The following is a 20553-nucleotide window of genomic DNA, read 5'->3' as shown; positions in this document are numbered from 1 at the left end:
GAGAAGCAATGCATTTAAAGGACCAGTGCTTTGATTCCACCTTACGCCCCTCCACAGGGGCAGAGCTGAGGGGAGTGGAATCGTAGGGGAAGATTCCTGGATGGCTGAGTAACAGCGGAGAATGTGCACGAGCTGCCTTTTGTCTCCTAAACGCTGGTGGGATTTTAAGAATACGACTCAAACTCCAGCCGTGATGATTAAATCAAGTCATCTCCGTTTTACATAATATTTCTGTCGTTCCTTTAATTCCACCGCTCGGCAAGGAATTAAAGCAAGTAGCCCCCAATGGAAATGGCGATAAGCAGCCTTTTTAAAGACCTCTTTTTAATAGAAGTGAGGAGATTTGTATCCTTCCAACGGAGGCTGGGCGAGGTAGTTTTGCTAGTTTAGAAGTGAATTTAGCACCTGTGAAAGTTGCCAACGCTGTGGAATTATGGGATGACCTGGGCAGTTGCCGTGCAGGCTTCCTGCTCATATGCACACTCAGGGCCTCTGCTCAAATTCAGAGCAAACATTGCCATGAGAATTCGGTCTCCAAGGCCTGTTAAAACCCTGCAGCTGAAACTCACCTGCCTTGCTATTACATGTATTACAGTAGCACCTAGAGGTCCCCAGTTAAGATCAGGTCTCATTGTGCTGGATGCTGCACAGAGGCAGAGGCCATCCCTGCCCCAGCAAGCTTCCGATCTAAATAGGCAAAGGGAAGATTCTACCCAATTGACAGATGGAGAAACTGAGGCTCAAAGAAATGGAGTTTGTGCCAGAGACAGGAATTCTGTCCCAGAAACCCAGTTTCCTACAGGCTAGGCCAGCACCTTACCCACAAGCCCACACAACCAGGTCGCCAAACAGGCATGGGACCATAGCCACTTTGGGTTACTGTTGATCTGGGCTGCATTCAAAGCCATAATCAAGAGGTGAGAGCCTCCGTACCTCACTCCTAGTCTACCCATCTCTTCTTTCTTTGCCCTAGAAACAATGGCAATGCTGAAGCTCCGTCTCCTCCTATCTAGTTGCAGACCATGACGTATTCTGGGCTTCTAAGAGCTTACAGCGTAAAGGCCCAACCCAACTCCCAGCCACACAGGGGGCCCCAAGGTAGGTAAGACACCAATGCCAGAGTGGTTCTCACAGACAACCCTTCGAGTCAGCGAGGGTGTGGGGCCCGGTGGGTAAGAGCAGGAAGACGGCACTATAGGGGGCTCCGGGTCAAAGGAGCAAAGCCAAGGCTGGGAGAGGGAGGCCGAGGGAGCAGCGAGGCAAAGAACAGAAGAGCGAAGGGAGTGAGAGGCAGTGATTTTGTAATTCTGGTTACAGCTGTGCCTCCACCTCAGGCTGGTGGTAACATGATGGCACCACGTACTGTTTGCAGCGGGTACAACCTATCGGCATCAACTGCACCCAGGAAAGGGTTTCTCAGGCAGAGTGACTCAGGGAGGGATCAAGCTTTATCAGCCATATGCTCATTGTCTAAGAACTGCACCACAACTGGCAATAAGCATTTCCCCAAAGATCTAACGCCTTTACATTCAGATAAACGCAACCCTGGACTCATGGACAAGCAAAGCACCCAGCCACTTGGAGCCCACAACTCACAGGGAGGCCTCACCTTCCTCTTCAGTGATAGAATCAGCTCACCATCACCACAACTTCCATTCTAGCAGTAGGCGCAGAGGAGGAAACTCGAGACCAAGTCCTCCCACTCCATAAATCTAGGGGATCATTGTCACTTGGGGACCCTTGAAAAAAAAATCACAAGCCCCCAGAGGCAACCAGGAGAGCCAAAAGGGCACAAACATTTAAGAGACCACTCATGAAACACCTTCCCCCCCCCCCACACGCACACCTGAATGAACACCCAAAACATTAGCCAAAACTTTTTTGAACCTCCCACATGGTCCAGGCTGGGACTGAGGTCCCAAACTGGTTATTGGATCTAAGTCAGTTGTACTGCTGTCCACAATTCCTACTTCCTATCAGGAAAACCCAACGGTCTTTGATTTCTGCTAGCACAGGGTGGCATATGGGTCAGTTACAATCCTACCATGAGCTTGGTTTCAGCCTCTGTGCCAGGGAGCTATTTCTGTCTCAAAAACTTGCTAGTTTCCAAATGCTGATGCTTCCTCAAGCAGTAGATTCCAGAAGCCTCTTTGACCCAAGCACAAACTCACCTCTCCACAAGGTGGAGCGGTTTTGTGTCCTGCTTTGTTGGGTATGTCTGGTATAAACTCAACCGCGATCCGCTTTGCAGAAGTCCCCACAACTGGAGCGAGCAGCAAACCCACTGGGGGGCCAGAATCAAACCGTCAAGTGACCTGCATCAATAGGGGTGTGAGGGCAGCTTTGCTCGAGATGTGCGTCAAGGGATACAAAACCAAACAGTTCAGATACACGGTGTGCATGTGTAAAATGCTGCAGCTGCACCCATCCCATCAGAAAGAGCTTTGGTTTTAGCTCCTCTCCTGATTACCCTAATGCTTTTCATGCTCCCAAGCAACTGAGTTGCCTCTGACAGGTTGGGGACTGGGAGAGGAGAGACAATGCATGAACTGTGAGGCTTCCTGAGCAAGTCACTTAATTGCTCTGTGCCTCAGTTTTCCCAGCTGTAAAATGGGGGTGAGGATCCTGCCCTCGCTGGCGGGTTGGGAGGGTCTGTTCATGCTAGCAAAGGGGGAGGGGAGAGCTTAGCATTCACATCCGGGCTGCTTTCCACAAGTGCTGAGCACAGGCAGCTCCTCTCACAGGAACACTCTAGACACGAGGGACGTCTGAACACATGTGAGTAGCTGGTTAACAAACGAGGTGCCAGGGGTTGGTGCTCAACAATACGGAGCATCGTTCCTGGGGTTTGCAGGGGTTTGTCTAGAGAAGAACCGATTGTGAGACGCAAATGGCTTTCCACGGAGCTCTTTCCCGTGCCCGTTGACCTCCCAGCACTTCTGTGTGAGCCACGAGCCATGCACACTGACCCCAGCCAGCCACGGGCGGGGCCGTCAGGATTCCAGCCCCCTCATCCCCTGAAAGATCTGGCCCCATCAGACCAACCCGGACAGGAGCACAAGCACATAGGTCACATGCCAGTAGAGTACAGTGTCGCACACAAGCCATTGCACAGAGCAGTGATGGAATCGGACTCACAAGTGAAATCCATTGGTTGGGCTGCGTTTAGTCCTGAGTCTGCATCGCGGAAGAACAACCAGAGGGCTGGGAGCGGTCTCAAGAGATGGTCCGGAATAAGGGGGCACTACAGGCTGAGAGGCATCGGCAAATCTGGACGGGGGAGCCCCAGATTGTATCCGGGCGGGGGGGGAGGGGGCTGTAGCTCAGGAATGAAGAGAGTTGGCAGAGCTGGGAGGCCCCAGAACTGGAATAGCAATGGGGCTGTCTGCTGGGCTTGAGGGGAACCAGCTGAGCCATGCGGGATGCCCAGGACGAGAACAAGTCACTCGCCATCTCCAGGGCAGAGGTGGTGACTGTGCTGGGCGACCCAGAGGAAGGGGAGTTTGACATCATGTGGGTTGGCCGAGACTCTTCTTGAGGGGCCCGAATGCTGACCGGGGAGGATTGGAGGGTTGGGGGGGGAAGGTACCTCATGCAGCTGGGGAGAGGAAGCCAGGAGGGGTCAGGCAGGTTCTATTTGGGGTCCTGGAATTGATCATCTCGAGTCTCCGCGGACGGCTGGAGCTTCTTGCACCTGTCTCCATTTCCCAGGAGCTGGGCTCCGTCCACAGAGTTGAGAAAAGGAGACTGGACCCAGAGAGGAAGCGCCCTGCTTTGCCTTGTCGGTTGCCTCTGTCAGGGCCGCACAGATCCAGGCCAACCGGAAACATCCCATGCGATGGGAGACTCTCGACAGATGGAACCAGCAGGACGTTTTGACCTGCTCTTCAGCCGACGTTTCCCTGAGTGCAATTTCACCCTGTCCTGGGAGAGAATCTCCAGCCCTACATGTCTGCCTGCTCTGGGCTGGATTTCTCCGTTTGATACAAACGGCAGATTGCCTGTTATTACCAGTATCCTGGCATTACAGAGAGGAGCCGGCCGAGGTCAGGGCCCCATGATGCCAGGCACTGAACAGACAGGCCTTGCCTGAACAGCTGACAATCTGCATCGAGACGGGAAGGACCATTGGCTCCCTTTTACAGATGAGGAACCAGGGATAGAGAGATTAAGGGAGTTGCTCAGGATCACACAAGGAGCCTGTGGCAGAACAGGGACGAGAACCAGGATCTCCCGAGCCCCCACCCGCTGCCTTTAACCACACAGCAGTCCCTCCTGCGAGTATAATTTTATTTCAACAAGCCATCCTTAAACCTTTCCCAGCTTCACCCACCCTCCTCGGTAACTGGCTCCACTCTGACCCAGGTGGCTAGTAACGTCAACTGGAAGGCAATAGCAGAGCCTATGTGAATGAGTTCATTGGGACTCAGCCCAGTTTCTCACGGGGATGGGAGTCGATGTCACAAGACACCAGGATCGCAACTGGCACCTCTTGGTTTCAGCAGAGCACTCAAGGACCTAATGGGCCACGGAGGTGGAACTCCCCTTCCACAATCTGAGGTGGGCTGGGACAGGGCAGGCTCAATGTGCCAACTCAGCCAAAAGTGGGCACTGGGGGACGATGCTCCCCCTGCCAGGCGCTGAGCATTCAGCCTCCACAGCACTCCGAGACCTTGCTATGTGCCCCATGTGGCAGTGCCACCAGGCTGGTGCCCCAGGCGTCATGGCACAGGGGCATTCGATTGATATTGCCATGCAAAATTCACAGCAGGCCCCATCCCCCCTTCGATCGTTCTGCATCCAGCTGGGGAAACACCCTCCTGGCCCAAATGCAGGGGCAGCAACCAGTTCTCTGAGCACTGGTCTGCATACAGTTGCTGCTGGGACACCCATATGTCTAGAGAAGATGCCCTGGTGCGGGGAGGGTGTCCAGCTTGGGCTATTTCACATAGTCTCTTTCCAGAAAGATGCACTTTAAAGGTGCCCTGCAAAGAGGAAATGAATGGGCTTCTGCCCTTTTCCTACGTGGTTGGAAAAGGTGGAGAAGGAAAGCCTGACAAGTGTTTTTTCCTCCGATCCTTCCTCCCTAGAAACCTCAGGGATGTCACCTCTGATCTTCCCTGGTTTTGCAGAAGAGCTGCTTGCAGGACACTGGGATCGGGGCCTGGAGCTTTTTCAACCCTTCGTCGAAGGGGCAAGGAATCCTTCCCGAAGAGCTTTTTCTCCCAAGGGTTTCCCCAAAAATGCCTGAATAAACAGCACTTCCCTTCTCACACAGGCTTTGATTCCTTGGTATTCACAACGCCATCTCTCTACCAGTTCTCCTGTTGTCCACGGAGTCTCCCGGGGGAACGAGATCAGAGCTGCTGATGTGAAAAGCAAACAGAATAAACACACTTAATAATTATATTATATATTATGCGCACAAACACAGGGCTCTGCCCAACACACACACACACAAAACCGATCTAGATTTTTATGATGTCATCAATTACTGTGTTCTCTGCGTAGCTGTAGGTCCATACACACGCACCTGACTATGTAAGCTTTTATAAGGTCACCCATCACCGTGGTATTTGCTGCATCAGCGAATCAGTACAAGGAAACTCTTTCGGAGCATGGGGGGGTAAACTCTCTCTTAGCCAATCAGAAGCCAGTAGCTTCTCATATCCATTTGTGAGCTGCTCCTTCTGACCAATCAGATCAAGGGAAAAGCACATTGCATCCTGCAGCCACGCCCCTAACTTTCTAGCCAACTGATCTGAGCCTGCTACTGACATACTTTGGTCCCCTGCGACTGGATTGGCGGGTGGCGTGCGTGCAACTGGAAGTGCTGCCATTGGTGGCCAATCAATCCAGCTTTTGCAAATTGCAAGGAATGGAAAGCAGTGGCCTGATGGACTCAAGAGAGGATGTACCATTTTGAAGATTTAAAAAACCCCAATGAAATGGAACCATCTGGCAATAAATATTCAGTGACGTCCTGTAAGGTTTGCCAAAATCTGAATTGGTCACAATGTTTTCCAACAGATTCCCAGTAGGGCTGGAATAATAAATGATCATAATACTCTGAATGCTTTGGCTTCTTTGACTGGAGAATCTTAAGGTACATGCATTAGTTATTCAAGATAGGTCAGTGTTATCCCCCATTGTATAGATGGGAAAACTGAGTCACGGGGGGGGCGAGAACCAGGAATCAGTCCCAGCAATCTCAGTTAGAACAGAAAATGGTGAGCCAAGACTCTTGCATTCTATTCCCAGTTCTGGGAGGGGAGTGTCACCTACTGGACAGAGTACAGTGGGGCTGGGAGCTGTTAAACTGCACTTTCTTACCAGGCACGGAAACAGAACCCAGGAGTCTTGGTTCCTAGATAACGCCTCTAACCACTTGACCATCTGTCTCATTCTATAGCTATACATTAGCAAGCCACCCACATACATGCACATGTAGGGCCCGATCCTGAAGTCGTTACTTCAAAGGAAGGTCTATTTTGCACTAAGACTCTGAGCACATCGTGCTGGATAAACAGAGAGAGAGTCTGGAGGAATTCAGAATCCATCCTACCTATGGAGTAAAGACGAGCAGGTGTGGTACGTACATCAACCATGAACGTATGAACTATACATACCTCAACCACGAACGAGTGGGTTTCATGCAGGAACTGGAGGAAGATTCTCTGGCCTGTGCTCGGCAGGAGATCAGACTAGATGTTCAGAATGGCCTAGCAATCTATGTGTGCGCACGCGCACACACACACACATACACACACACACAATTTAACGTAACCCATGCTCAAGCATCAGTGCAGTCTCCTCTCAGCCTTGCTCTGCTAGCCGTGTCTGCAATCTCTCTCTAGAGCCAGATCAATTGCATTCTTATGAGGGGCTCCCAACCACTGTTAACCAGACAGCCTCGGAGCTGGGTTCTCTCTCCTGCCAAGGTTCATTCATGCCATCAAGTTTTCACCTTGTGGGCTGGTTACCTCAGTTTCTCTTAACTCCACCGGGATTCCTTGCATTCCCACCAGCCATCCGGATGGGAGAGGGTTAAAGGGACAGGATGGGTAAGCTATAAATTTCGCATCAGAGAGTGGGGAGAGTGGAGCTGTGGGGGGAAGCTGGGAAAAAGCCAGTGGGCTGTCTCTAGGTAACAATAAACACGGCGAGCAAGGAGCAGCTGTTACACTGACTCTCTCTGCATCACAATGTTGAAATAACGCTAATAAACCGCACACGCACACACGCCGCCAGTTCATGGGGGGGAGAGGGTCGCACCCGGGACCCGGGTGGACCGGACCACAGGCCTGGGGATGGTGAGTTGAGTTTTGCTATCCAGAGAGGGGGCGGGTGGTTAGCATGAGCTGTGCCCCAGCTCTGGAGGGGGAAAGGGGAATGGAGAACAAGTCATAATGAAAAATACTGCCAAGAGAGGATGGAGGCCACGATCCAGTATGCTACAGAGCGTGAAGTCAGCGATGGCCCAGGCAGGGGTGTCTGTTTATTAGGCCCTTGGCAACCCTGCATTAGAGCATCTCAGTTGTTAAAGGATTCGATCCTCAAACAGCAAGGGGAGCAGCATCCCCGTTTTACAGGTAGGGAATCGAGGCACAAGGCCGGCAGAAAGACTTACTTGAGGAGTCTGCGGCTGAGCTAGGAGATGAACCAAGGGCTGGGAGTTCCCAGTCTGGTACCCTGCCCAGTAGGCCACCCACTTGGTTCTACTCACAAGACCAAGACCCTAAGTTTAGACATAGGCCCCAGTTAGCCCCATGTTTGGATGTATAGGTGCCTATTGGCCCATGCTTAGATGTATAGGTGCCTATAGAAACATGCTTAGATGCATAGGTGCTTATAGGTACATCATGAGATTTAAATCTAGGAGCAGCCCTGTTGGCATCACCGAGTTCAGTGCAACTGCTTCTGCGTGTGCAGCGTTACCAACTCACCATTTTTCCAAGTCCTACAACATTTGGTGTTTCTCGAGGTCCCTTCCAGCCTGAATCCTGCTGCTAAATGGGACGGGAGCGAAAAGAAACAAAGGCCACGTCTTTTGCACATGTGGCTAGCACTTTGTGGGCTGCACTCTGACACCTTTAAATGGGGCTGGTTTCCAGAGGGCGGGTACTCAGCACTTTCTGAAAGCCAGGCCCTTTGGAGATGCTTCTGGTACCCCCAAATCACCAGCCTAAGATTCATGGGGGTGCGAGGGGAGGAGTCGATGTTTTAAAGGAAGAAAACGGGGGGGAATGTGGTGAACCTAAAAGGACAATATTGGTATCATGGACCTGGGACAGACCTCACCACCCTCCAGCACTAAAGCTTTGGGGAGACTGCGCCCCACCCCACAGAACCCAGCCCAGGTTTTGGGAGTTTAGCTGGGGCTGGGTGGATTCTTCGGCTATGCAGACAGGATCAAGAAAGCTCCTGGTTTGTGCTCCTCACTATGGAGTCTTGGGGCTCTGATGGAAGGATCATCGTGGTGACTGAAGAGTTGGTACCCACAATTCTGTGATTGAAAAGCACCCACAGTATGGCTTACACATGGACTCAAATGGCCGATGGAGCCCACTTCCATGCTTGACTCAAGGTTGGTGGCGACTATCTGACCATGCTTTGGTGGCCTCCAGGTGAGGCTGACACTAGCGCTGTGGGCACAGAACAAAACAACAGCTCCACTTAAACATAAGAATGGCCATACTGCATCAGACCAATGGTCCATCCAGCCCAGTATCCTGTCTTCCAACAATGGCCAACGTCAGGTGCCCCAGAGGGAATGAACAGAACAGGTAAACATCAGGTAATCCATCCCCTATCGTCCATTCCCAGCTTCTGGCAACCAGAGGCTAAGATTGCTTCAGAGCATGGTTTTGCATCTCTGCCCATTCTGGCTAATAGCCATTGATGGCTATCCTCCAGGAATTTATCTAGTTATTTTTTGAACCTTGTTATTATCTTGGCCTTCGCAACATCCTCTGGCAAGGAGTTCCACAGTTGTCTCTGCATTGTGAGAATAAATACTTCCTTTTGTTTGTTTTAAACCTTCTGCCTATTAATTTCATGTAGTGACCCCTAGTTCTTGTGTTATGAGAAGGAGTAAATAACCCTTCCTTATTTACTTTCTCTACACCACTCATGATTTTATAGACCTCTGTCGTGTCCCCCCTCAGTCGTCTCTTTTCCAAGCTGAAAATTCCCAGTCTTCTTAACCTCTCCCACAGGGAAGCCGTTCCAGACCCCTCATCATTTTTGTTGCCCTTTTCTGAACTTTTTCCAATTCCAGTATATCTTTTTTGAGATGGGGCAACCACATCTGCACACAGTATTCAAGATGTGGGCATCCCATGGATTTATATAGAGGCAATAGGATATTTTCTGTCTTATTATCTGTCCCTTTCTTAATGATTCCCAACATTCTGTTCACTTCTTTGTCTGTCGCTGCACAGTGAGGGGATGTTTTCAGAGAACGATTCACAGTGACTCAAAGATCTTTCTTGAGTGGTAACAGCTAATTTAGACCCCATCATTTTATATGTATGGTTGGGATTATGTTCTCCAGTGTGCGTTCCTTTGCATTTATCAACATTGAATTTCATCTGCCCGTTTGTTGCCCAGTTTTAAAGCCACCTTTAAAGAGTGCTTGACCTTCTCAGCCCTAGGTGCTGGCAGTTCAGGGTTAAGGTCAAGTACGTTATAAGAGGCCGAGCGCATGCTTTCTCTGCTCTGTGGCTCAGTGCAAGAACGTTGTTTTGTAGGGCTGTCAATCTTGCACCCTGGCTACCAATGGCGAAAGGGAAATGCAAGCTGGTTTGCTTTGCTGTCGGAAGCCAGGCAGCCACAGTCTTGGGAGTAAGAGCATGGGGGAGGCTCTTTGAGCCCCAAATATAACAATGCAGCTGCTCTAGCTAATTAACAGGCCCTGGAGTGTCTAATTCCAGTAGCTCGTGGTGCACGGATCTGGCAAGAAAAATATTCCCAGAAGATCTGGGATACAGGAGGAAAAATCCAAGCCCCATTGGAATTTCAGAGGCGATACTTCCCATATCCATTGGGCACCGATATCTTCACTGGTCCGATTTGACTTTACCCTGGTCATTAAAAAAAACCCCTGCTTGGCAAGCTGGACACCTGCAAGGCAAATAAACCCAGAACTGCCCCGGGAGCCCATTTCCTTGGCTCCCGGGAATCTGCAATGCAGGCAAGCGGCCTCCGTGTGCGCCCTGAGTTACAGCAAGGGGGGCAGGGGGGGAAGAGATTTGATTCTGCCTTTGCAGTCTGGGTCGGTCTCGGAAGCTGGCTTGGGCATGCCAGCTGCTTTCTTGGCACTGCCTGCTGGTGAGGGAGGCGTTTAGCTAGAGACGGCAGTGGTGCTTTTTGATGCCAGCACGCCCAGCCCGGAAGGGGAGCTGCGGATGCTGCCCCCAGGATCTTAGCCACAGAGATAGTGACCATCAGTCTAGTCCAATGTCTCCCCCTTTCTATTCAGATCAGGAAGCAACTGATGCCAGTCAAGTCTATTGCAGTGAGATTCCATCTCTCTGCCTGTCCCTTTATTTCCTCTGTCCCTGTTCTTCTCTTCCAAGTCTCTGTCATTCTCACAAGAGAAACGCTGCCAAGACGCAAGGGGGATATACAGAGACTGTATCCAGGCGTGATGCACAGACACGTACACACCCCAACCCTTCAGGGAGGTAGGAAGCCATGTAAACAAGCACGTGGGATAGCACACAGGCCCCGTGTACTTGGAGAAGTGCTGTCTGGCACAAGGTCTGGGTTTACAATTCCCATCATGCCACTGAACGAGGGGGAATTCTGAGTAACATCCATCCGACGGAGCATCGGAGCTGAGAGCAGCATCAAACATGCAAGCAGCAAGGGAACATCCCGGGTGGAAAGTAACTGTTGTTTCAGCAAAGGGTGGAAAGTAAAGATTCCTGAGATGATCAGGGCCGTGTGCTCCTGTAGGCAGACTTTCACCCGCGGACTGGCAAAGGTTTTGTCCCACCCTGCCAGCTGAATTCATTTGATCGGTGGGTCAACCCATGGTGCCCACAGGAAAGGAGACAGGGCCAAGGATGCACAGTTAGTGCCCAGAAGCAAGAGTAACCAGGGAAATTAGACTAAACATAAAACGTTTAACCGTTTGGAGGAGAGATGCCAAGCAATGGAAGCCAGGTAAGAAGGGATGGACGGACGGATGTGCATGGGGGTGGGTAGATAGATGGATAGCTTCACTCCACACTTTCTCTAGCAACTCAGGCATTGCCAGAATGGGCCAGAGGTGAGGACCATCCAGTGCAAGGTCCCATCTCTGACAGCACCAGCAACAGTTGCTTCAGAAGAAGGTGCAAGGAACCCAGGAGTGGACAGCTAGGGAACAGCCTGCGGGGGGGGTCTCTCTCTTAGCCCCCACGCATTAGAGCTTGGCTTAGCCCGCACTCCCAGGCTCTTGCTAGGAAGAGCCATGTGCGTCCAGCCGGCGGGGAGGTGATCAGCAGAGCTCGGCCTGGGAATCAGGAGCCCTGGGTTCTAGCACTGACGTGCCGGTGCCCTCGGGCAAGTCATTTTGTGCCACTGTTGCCCTTCCCTCCCATCTTCTGGGGCAGGGCCGGTCTCTCCCTCTGAGCCTGTGCAGCACCCGGCCCAGCAGGGCCGCTCCGTGCTTCCGACAGGCATGGGGGGTGCTTTGCCGCCCTCTCTGGGCTTGGCGGCACATGCCGGCCCACGTGGTGCTGCCATGCCACCGACAACTGTGCGGGATGCTGGCCCGGGAGGGAAGAGCGAGATCTTGTCGGTATAGAAGCCGGGCCTGGCGTTGGGCCATCGGAGGCGCGTGGGAGACAGACGCTAACCCCCCTTCAGCAGACAGCGCGGTCGCGCCAGTGGCTGCACTTTACATTCCAGCGCAGACGGCGGCCGTGTTTGCAGCAAACACGGCAAAAAAAAAAAAGAAAAAGAAAAAAAAAACCCCAAATGACACTAAATATTAATGGCTGCCCTACATTAGGCAGCCTGCACCTGACTCGAGTGAGCCGGGAGAGCCGAGTGCCTTCCCCACCCCTTGCATTCTGCAGGGCAGCTGCCCTTGCACATGGCCCAGGAGACAGCCTTCCCTTCACTGCCAGCAGGACGCCCCCTATCCTGCCCCCGACTGGGACACGCCAGAAGGTGGGGGGGGGCTGGTGCAGCCGAGCAGGAAGCTTGTGCACCAGCTGTGCTCCCCTTTCCAGAGGTTCCCCTCCCACACACACACACGCACGCACCTCCCAGGCATCGGTGTGCATGGGAGCCAGGGAGGGAAGATATAAACAAAGCAAAGGAGGGGGGCTGGATGCTAAATGGGGGCAGGGAGGGAGTATTTCTGGGGGGCTGGAGGAGGGGTGTGCTTTGCCCCTAAGGGGTAGCAGCACTGACTGGAGCGGGGTCTCAGCGGAGGCTGGGGAGCAGAGCTGATGAGGATCCAGCAATGGGGGGGCTGGGTGAAGGGAGGCATTGGATGGGATCCAGGCCACAGAGGGAACCCACCCAGTGGAGGAGCCATCAGCCTCCCAGCCCTGAAAGGCAACAGCTCCTGGGACAGCGAGTCGCATGGGAAAAGCTCTATCAGCTGTTGAGTCCAGCCCAGCCAGAGACCGGCCCGTGCAACTGACGCACACGGAGCGCCAGGGCCGGCTCGTGGACGCAAGGCTCCATCCAAGCGCAAAAGGCTTCCCAGCCATGGGCATTGTTGCAACACTCAGTGTAGATGGGCCCCCTCATCCACCTGGCTCTTAGCATGGAAAGGGCCCATGGGTCCTCATCCTCCAGGTCTCGCTACGAGGAGGAAGCGGTCACAAGAAATTCCAGTTTGTCGTCCCGGCTTGAAAAGCATTCCATTCCCAGTCACCCGCTGGGCAGCGCCTTCCTGCCCTATAGCAGGACCATCCATCCCCACCTCGTTCTGGGAACGTACCCCTCGCCCTGCTCGGCTCAGCTGGGGTTCCGAACACTACGGCAGCACTCGGGTTTGCCACGCAGGACCCAGGCCAGCTCCGCCCTACACACAGTGCTGCCTCTCCTGGCCAGTGGTGCCCACAGAGCATCCAGGGACAACCAGTCCCTTTTTGGAACACCCAGAATGCACTTGTGCGGCACAAGGCCCTGCGGTAGGTGGCCATGAGCTGACGGCTTCCAATCCAACCGGTGCTGCTGGATGGACGCTCCAAGATGCCATAACCCAGTGGGTTTCACGGGCCAAGTGAGATGCGCTGAGCTCCTGCCCCTGTGACCCAAGGCCGGGTCCTCGCTTCTATGTTGCTCTTTCCTCAGGTTGTCCGGTAGCTCCCCGACAGATCCTGGCCACAGAAAACCACAGTTGCCCTGGCCCTCCGGGGGGCAGAGGGCGCTTCTATCACAGTGTATGGGCAACAAGGGGTTACCTCCCTGCTGCAGGTTGCTTCCCTGTCGAGTTTGATCTTCTTGCCCTCGCTCCCCAGCAGGGCTCCACCCCCACCCCCAGGAGAAACCCCTTTAAAGCCCCAGATCCAGGGTGGAGAGCAGGTGGGCCTGGCCTTTGCAGAGGCGGGGTCTGCATTGGAGCTACACCCCAGGTTCCCGTGCTCCAGCCAAGGGCTGGGCATGGGCACACGGAGAACAGCTGGGAGCGAGGACTCCTCGCCTCTTTGGAGCGACCTCTATCCTGGATCAAGCTGTTGGCACCACATGGCGTTTCTCTGCTTGCTCCAGAGCGGCTTGAGGACACTGCTGTCCTGGAGGCAACGAGCCATGGGTCACCCACCCCAGCTCTAGAGTAGGTGCTGAGGATCTCCAAAGGCCTGGTGGTTGGTACCGCCAGCGGTCTCCTCTTAGGGGTGGGGAAGGTGGACTGGAGGTGGCAACACAGCCCGCCCCTTCCCGTCTGTCCGTCCATCCGGAGAGAGAACCGTCGTGGCTTAAGGGGAAGCAGAAGCTGCTGGATTTCAGGAAGGCCCAAGCATTGTCTTTGCATTGCGCAGTCAGAGCATCAGCCGCGGGGTCTCCGCTGCGTGAAGGGAGGAGACGCATCAGTGAATCCTGAGGCCGTTAGGGGAGACCGGCTATGGGTCATCCTGCACCTTGCATGGCTGTGTCCGCCTGACTGTCCCACAACACCGTACGCAGCTGCTCAAATTACCCAGAAGTCCCTTCTTTCAGCAACAGGCCTGGCTCTCCAGGACTCCCAGAATGCACCGGGGCAGCAAGGGACCCTGGCGTGAACAAGCAGAACGGTTCCAGTCAACACCAGAGGCTCCAACCCCCCATGCAGTGGGAGGGAGGGCAGCAGGCGTCCCACGTGGGGCGTGTGAAGGACAACAGCAAGAGGGCGACAATTAGGAGGAGAAGTTTGCTTTAAAAGAGCCAAACCCGAGAAGAGCCCCAGCTGCCCATCACTGTCTGCACGAGGTGCTGCCTCCCACCCATTCTGTGCCCGCGCGGCACGAGGGAACAGCGTCTGTCCAAACCGCTCTCCCCAGCCAAACCATGCAGCCGCTCTTGGATGGAAACCTGCCCGCTGCTACCCCAAGGGGCGCCGGCCCCCAGCCTGGGCCGAAGGGGCACAAAGGGCCAGGCCAATGTGGGGCACCAGCCCAGATTCAGTATCCACCCAGTCTCAGATTGGGGATTGCCCCGTGGCCAAGAGGAAGCAGATCTGGGGCCTGGCAGGGAGTGGGGTGTTTCCTGTGGGGGTGACGTCATGTCAGCAATTCCCCCAGCACAGTTTATTTACAGAACGTACCCACCTCCCATGCTCTCTGGGTCTACACCGCACCCAAGCAGGCCTCAGGCCTCCGCCCCATCCCATGAAGCAACTGCCTCTCTCCTTCATAGGCTCAAACTCCAAACAGATCCATCTACCTTAGCAGACCCACGGTACCCGTTTTCCTTCAGCTCCTTGTTCCGGGTTTGTACAGAGCCTAGCACAATGAGGTCCTGGGCCGTGATCCAGGGCCTGGCACTGCCACAATACAGAGAGCAAGCACCTGGCCGGAAGGTGGGGATGGGGGGGGATTGGGGAAGGCTGTTGGGGGGGATTAACAGTGGCTGAGGGTGAAGGGTGGAGCAGAAGTGGTGGAGTTGGGGCGTTGCTCTCGGGGCTGGCCCATGGCCAGACTTTCCCCTGCTCTAAACTGCTACGAAGCGTGTACACAAGCACCCCCCCGATGTAAGGCTCTGTCCAGCCATTCAGCTGGCACCCATGAAAGGCCTGGACTAGACCAGGAAGAAAGGTCTGCTTTCAAAGACACGTTAAAACCCTAGTGTAGACAGGGCAAGCTGCATTTTAAGCTGAGTTAGTTGGTTGGGGTGAAACATGGGATCGGGGCAGGAACCGGGAGTTTGTCTCCCCACCAATACACATCAAAACTCCAACTGGCCTTGTCAACACTTAGGATTTCACCCCGTCTCCGCGAGTGTCTAATCTGCTGAAAGCGAAGAGCTGACCCTAGCTACGCCATGGTGAAACCGACGAAGGGGACTGGCTGCATACCCACGCTGTCCTGCAGTGTACCGGTGTAGTTCGGAAGTGACGATACCAGTGTAAAGGTCCCCAGAGGGAAGAGGAATAAGCCAGACTGGGACATGGTACCATTATACTGGAACGGTCTAACTAGAGTGGTATAAAAATCACCCCCTTACTGACCCAGTTATTCTGACACAATCTTCATGAGCACCAGGCCGTGGGGCGACCAGGAAGATCTGCAGTGATTTCACCAAGAGGGGTTCAAATCACATCTTCTGGTCAATCCACGCGACTAGGTGTGTAGACCAGGCTTCAGCCATCGGGCTCTCAACTCGCCAGCGGCTGGCAAATGGGAGTGCAGGGTGCATGGGGGTGGTTTAAATTTCTAGACCTGGAGGAGAGGGACAAGAAGCAGCCCTTTGGCTTTCTCAGCCCCAGGGCCAAAGCCGTGGGACTGACCCCACTCATACCGGCCTGCGGAACTAAGCACCAACCCCAGCTGCCTTGGGTGAAGGTTCAGCGGAAAGACCACAAAGCTAGTGGAGCAAGCACCAGATGGGGACTCAGGGGATCTGGGGTCTTATCCCAGCTCGGCCTCTGGGTGGCTAGGTGACCGTGCCTCAGTTTCCCCACCTGGAAAATGGGGATAATGATCCTGCTCTCCTCCAGAAAGCACTTGGAGATCGACTGACAGAAATAAGGTGAACCAGGGATGACTATTATTGGGTTATTACCTCTTGGGAGTGGCTCCGATACAGCAGTGAGGGAAACCCTTCTCAACAGCGTCAGCCGTGGAGACTTTGCAGCACATGTGGCTCTCATCTGGGCTGAAGGGTTCTCCTCCTCATAACCCTCTTAGGGTGAACTTGCCCCCTCCCCCAAGCTGGCTAAATGGCAGAGGCTGGAATATTCATTTTCATTTCCTCCCCCCCCCGCTACCTCTTTTCCCTCCACGCTGATCCCCAGCCAAGAGTCCAGAGCTGAAAGTAGCGCGTGATTGATGGCGGTGTTTTCGCGGTAAGCGCACCCTGTAGTCCAATCCTTGTACCTTTCCCAATTCCTCCCTTGTCCCTATTCAGAGATCATGTTGTCTTATGTTGATCCCAGAGGCACCATTAATTAAAAATACATCCAATTAAATGGCAGGTGAAAACGTGCAATTCCTGGCCCATTCCACCCCTGGTCCCCCTTCCGCCTTGGCTCAGCTGCGCTTTGATTTGAGCGAGAGGAATAGGGGAGGGTTCTCTGAACCTCAGCCAGCAGTGCCCGTGCCAGTCTATTCGGCTGGGTATGCATGCATGTGTGTGCGCACACTGATCTGCATGGCTGGTGGATCATCAGCTGTGCCCTGCTGCTCTTCAAGTCGCATGGCTCCCGGCTCCCCTTGGCCACTTGGGGTGCCAGGGCCGAAGCTGGGAAGGCTGGGGTGGGCCCCGGTGAGCAGAGTGTCAGACCTACAAGCCGGTGCAAAGGCTTCTGCAGGGTAGAACGTCCCTGCCCAAATACTCACTGTGCCCTCCCCCCGAATGGATGGGACAGACAGACAGAGGATAACAGGCCTGGTAATGATGTGACAGCTGGGATACGAATGGCTGAATCTGGCAAGACGCTCATTATTGATTGTGTCCACAGACGCAGGGTGGACTCCGTGCCAACTCCCCCCTGCCCTTACCGCTGGGAGAAATGAATCCTAATGGGCCAGTGGCACCAGGGTGCCCGGCGGGCATTCCCTCTCGGGGCTGGGGAGGGCGGGGGAGATGGGAAATGCCAGAAGGCCATGCAGAGTGAAGGGGAAGCCAAACGGCAGGGGTGGGAGAGGAGGGACACACGGGCTGATGGCAGAGGCCTGACTAGAAGCTGGAAGACAGAGACAGAGGGGGCACAGACACCTACCCAGAGAGCGGGCATAGCTACTGGAGAGAGGACTGGGTGGAGACAGAGGAGACCTGTGCTCTAGTCCCAGCTCTGGCACTGATTTGCTGTGGGACTTGGGCCAGTCATTCCCTGCTTCCATGCCTCAGTTTCCTTTCCTCTTTGTCTGCCTTGCTATTTAGACCGTCAGCTCACTGGGGGCAGGGACACTCTCTTACCCTGTCTGTACAGCGCCTAGCGCCCAAGGGCCTAGCCCCAGCTGCAGTTGCCGGGCACGTCTCTGTTACAGAGAACAGCAGCTGGCAAAAGTGATCAGGTGGCTAAATGACCAGGTGCTTCCTGGCTCGCGGGCTACTTGTCACTGTGACGTCCAAATGCCCTGCAACCTCTCTGCAGACACACATTAGCCAAGGAAATGATAGGCAGGTAAATGGCCAGGGCCAGATGCAGAAGCCACAGACATGGAGACAGTTGCCAGTGGCCGGGACGCTCTGGTGGCTAGAGCCCTGCGTTAGCCACCAAGCAGGTAGGGGCGGAAGCAAAGAAGGGAACTGACCTGTGTACAGTGCCTGGCACCACACCTGAGGTGCAGTAACTGTGAAAGCAGGTAGGAGGGGGCCGGTAGATTGGGGCCGGGGGAAGGATGAGGGTCCCTGCTCTGTTTAGCTCCCGGACAGGAGCAGACAGAGTAAATACAAGAGACAGGTCTTGGTGGGAAGGGACGGGAGGCAAAGGAGTGATCCGAAAGGGGGCTGAGGTCTTGAGCCAGGAGGCGGTTCAAGGGGGCCGGACCATTTGGGGCTGGGGAACCCGCAGAGCTTCGCTGGCTTCACTTTAACGCTAATTGGAGCTTTTAATCTTTAGTGACTTTCCGCTCGGGGTGCCGGCAGGCGCACCAGCTGTGCTGCAATTCCACCCGCGCCGGCTTTTTAATCAAGCCGCCTTCACCGCGGAGGGCTGGGGGAAGGGAGGATGCAGAGGAGGGTTGCTGAGGCCAGGTGGCCTGCTAGCCCTAGCAAGGGAAGCCAGCATGCCTGGTGCCCCCACCGCACTGGGGGCAAACGCCCAAGACCTGAGCTCAGAGATCTCAGGCCAGGGCCAAGCCTGGGAGTTCAAAGGGCAGCTGGGCTGGGGAGGTCTCATTCCAGGCATCCGGCCGCGCTCCACTCCATTGTAGCAAACAGCACAAGGACTGAAAGGATCAAGGAGCCAGACTGCCAGGCTGGGTCCCTACAGCTCTGGGCTGGGCTCCAGCAGCGAGGGGATAGGGGAACCTGACATTGCAAGTTCAATAAGTGAAGCTTCCTTGGCAGATTACTAGAGTCTGATCTCCTGTGTAGCATGGGCCAGAGACCCTTCCCCAAGAGTCCCTGCCTCCAGCCCAGATCTTACAGCTGAGCCAGAGCAGAGCTTCTAGAAAGAGACATCCAGTCCTGAGTAAAAAGAAAAGGAGTACTTGTGGCACCTTAGAGACTAACAAATTTATTAGAGCATAAGCTTTCGTGAGCTACAGCTCACTTCATCGGATGCATTAGCTGTAGCTCACGAAAGCGTATGCTCTAATAAATTTTAGTCTCTAAGGTGCCACAAGTACTCCTTTTCTTTTTGCGAATACAGACTAACACGGCTGCTACTCTGAAACTAGTCCTGAGTGGAAGACTCCATGTGATGGACAATCCACCACAGTCCTAGTGGTTAATTCTCCTCCCTTCAAATTCTGCACCTTATTTCTAGCCTGAATCTCTCTCTGCTTCCGCTGCCAGCCATTGGCTCTTGCTCTGCCAGAGTGGAGCCTTCTCCCTGTCTAGCTAGTTACAGATCAAATCGCCTCTTAATCTCCTACTAAGCTAAACCGATCAAGCTTCGTAAGTGCAAATCACGCAAAAGACGGCAAGGAAACAGAACAATCCGGTGGAGGTGGCCACTTGGCCCGGCTCGTACGTGGGTTTTCTACAGCACCTGCCAGCAGAGTCTCGCATAATGGCGAGATTTAGGCTGAAATTGACAACGCTGCCTATGGGATTTGCCACCCAGTTCTCCTCTCAGCCTCCCTCGCTGTATCCCATGTCCCTCCCACTCTGGCTCCGGGATGTGACACTTTTGAGCTTGTGGAAGGGTGATGGTCAAACACCTGGATCGGTACTGACAGAGGTTTGCAGGCAGCTGTCCCCAAGGCCACCTCGATCTTTCAGGAAGGATGACCTCGTGGCTAGGTGCTAACCTGGGACTTAGGAAACCCAGGTTCAATTCCCTGCTCTGCCACAAACATACTGTATGATCTTAGGCAAGTCACTTAGTTGCTGTGTGCCTCAGTCTCCCCACCTGTACAGTAGGGATAATCAGGGTGCTGCGAGGATAGATATCTTAAAAGAGTGTGTGATGCCCAGTCACTACGGTGATGGGGCCACATAAGTAGCACAGAGAGAAGAGAGATTTCTTTTTCCCCTCGACTGAAAATGCAGGATCAGGCACCACATCTGAGCTGTTCAAATTGTTCTTCGCAATTAACCCTGGATTGGCCCTGCCAGACAGGCGCCCAATTGCCAAGCTTGGCTTGGCCCTGCTGAAGCTCCTCACGCAGGCTCCTCTAGCACCGACTCACCTCTGGGTGGCATCCACAAATTTAGCTCCCTCGCTGTCTTCGATGAGAGAAGCAGGAACTCTGGAGAGCTCTGCAGGGCCTTTCACACCACAGCCCAGAGCAGCAGGCTCCCAACCCTGCGGGGTGTTGAACCAAGCCCCGGCCTTGGGAACCTGCACTGAGTTTCTGGTTTAATGTCTGGGTTGAACAGACAGAACCAGAGCTGGTCAGAAAATAAGGGCAGAAAATTGAATGAACTTTTTTTTTTTCAAAAACTTGGCTCTTCTTAGAAATTCCAAATTTTGAGGCATTTCTAGGAGCCCTTGAGAAACCACTGAAACAGAAGCACATTTCATTGACATTTTCCCCACATGGTGGAGGGAAATTTGGGTTCTGTGACCTCTAACCCAGTAGTTCTCAACCTTTCCAGACTACCGTACCCCTTCGAGAGGTGGATTTGTCTTGTGTACCCCAAGTTTCATCTCATTTGCTTACAAAATCAGACATAAAAATACAAAAAAGTGTCTCAGCCCACTAGTACTGAAAGTTGCCAACTTTCTCCTTTATATCATGTTTCAGAATAGCAGCCATGTTAGTCTGTATCCGCAAAAAGAAAAGGAGGACT

General features: G+C 53.7%; 1 protein-coding gene across 2 annotated transcripts in view; it reads right to left on the bottom strand.

Moving 5' to 3' along the window:
• Positions 1-4286: 4286 nt before the first annotated feature.
• Positions 4287-20553, bottom strand: part of CDK12 (cyclin dependent kinase 12) — a 73892-nt gene continuing 57625 nt past the window's right edge. The window contains exon 15 of one of the 2 annotated variants that reach the window (XR_005290382.2): positions 4287-5366. The gene's annotated coding sequence lies outside the window, so the exon portion shown is untranslated. The remainder of the gene's footprint in view (positions 5367-20553) is intronic. The other variant, XR_005290383.2, reaches the window with a different exon arrangement.

The sequence above is a fragment of the Dermochelys coriacea genome, chromosome 27, assembly GCF_009764565.3.
Source record: "Dermochelys coriacea isolate rDerCor1 chromosome 27, rDerCor1.pri.v4, whole genome shotgun sequence".
NCBI classification, from domain to species: Eukaryota; Metazoa; Chordata; order Testudines; family Dermochelyidae; genus Dermochelys; species Dermochelys coriacea.
Note: the sequence above shows the minus strand (reverse complement) of the source record. Positions and strands in the feature narration are given on the sequence as shown.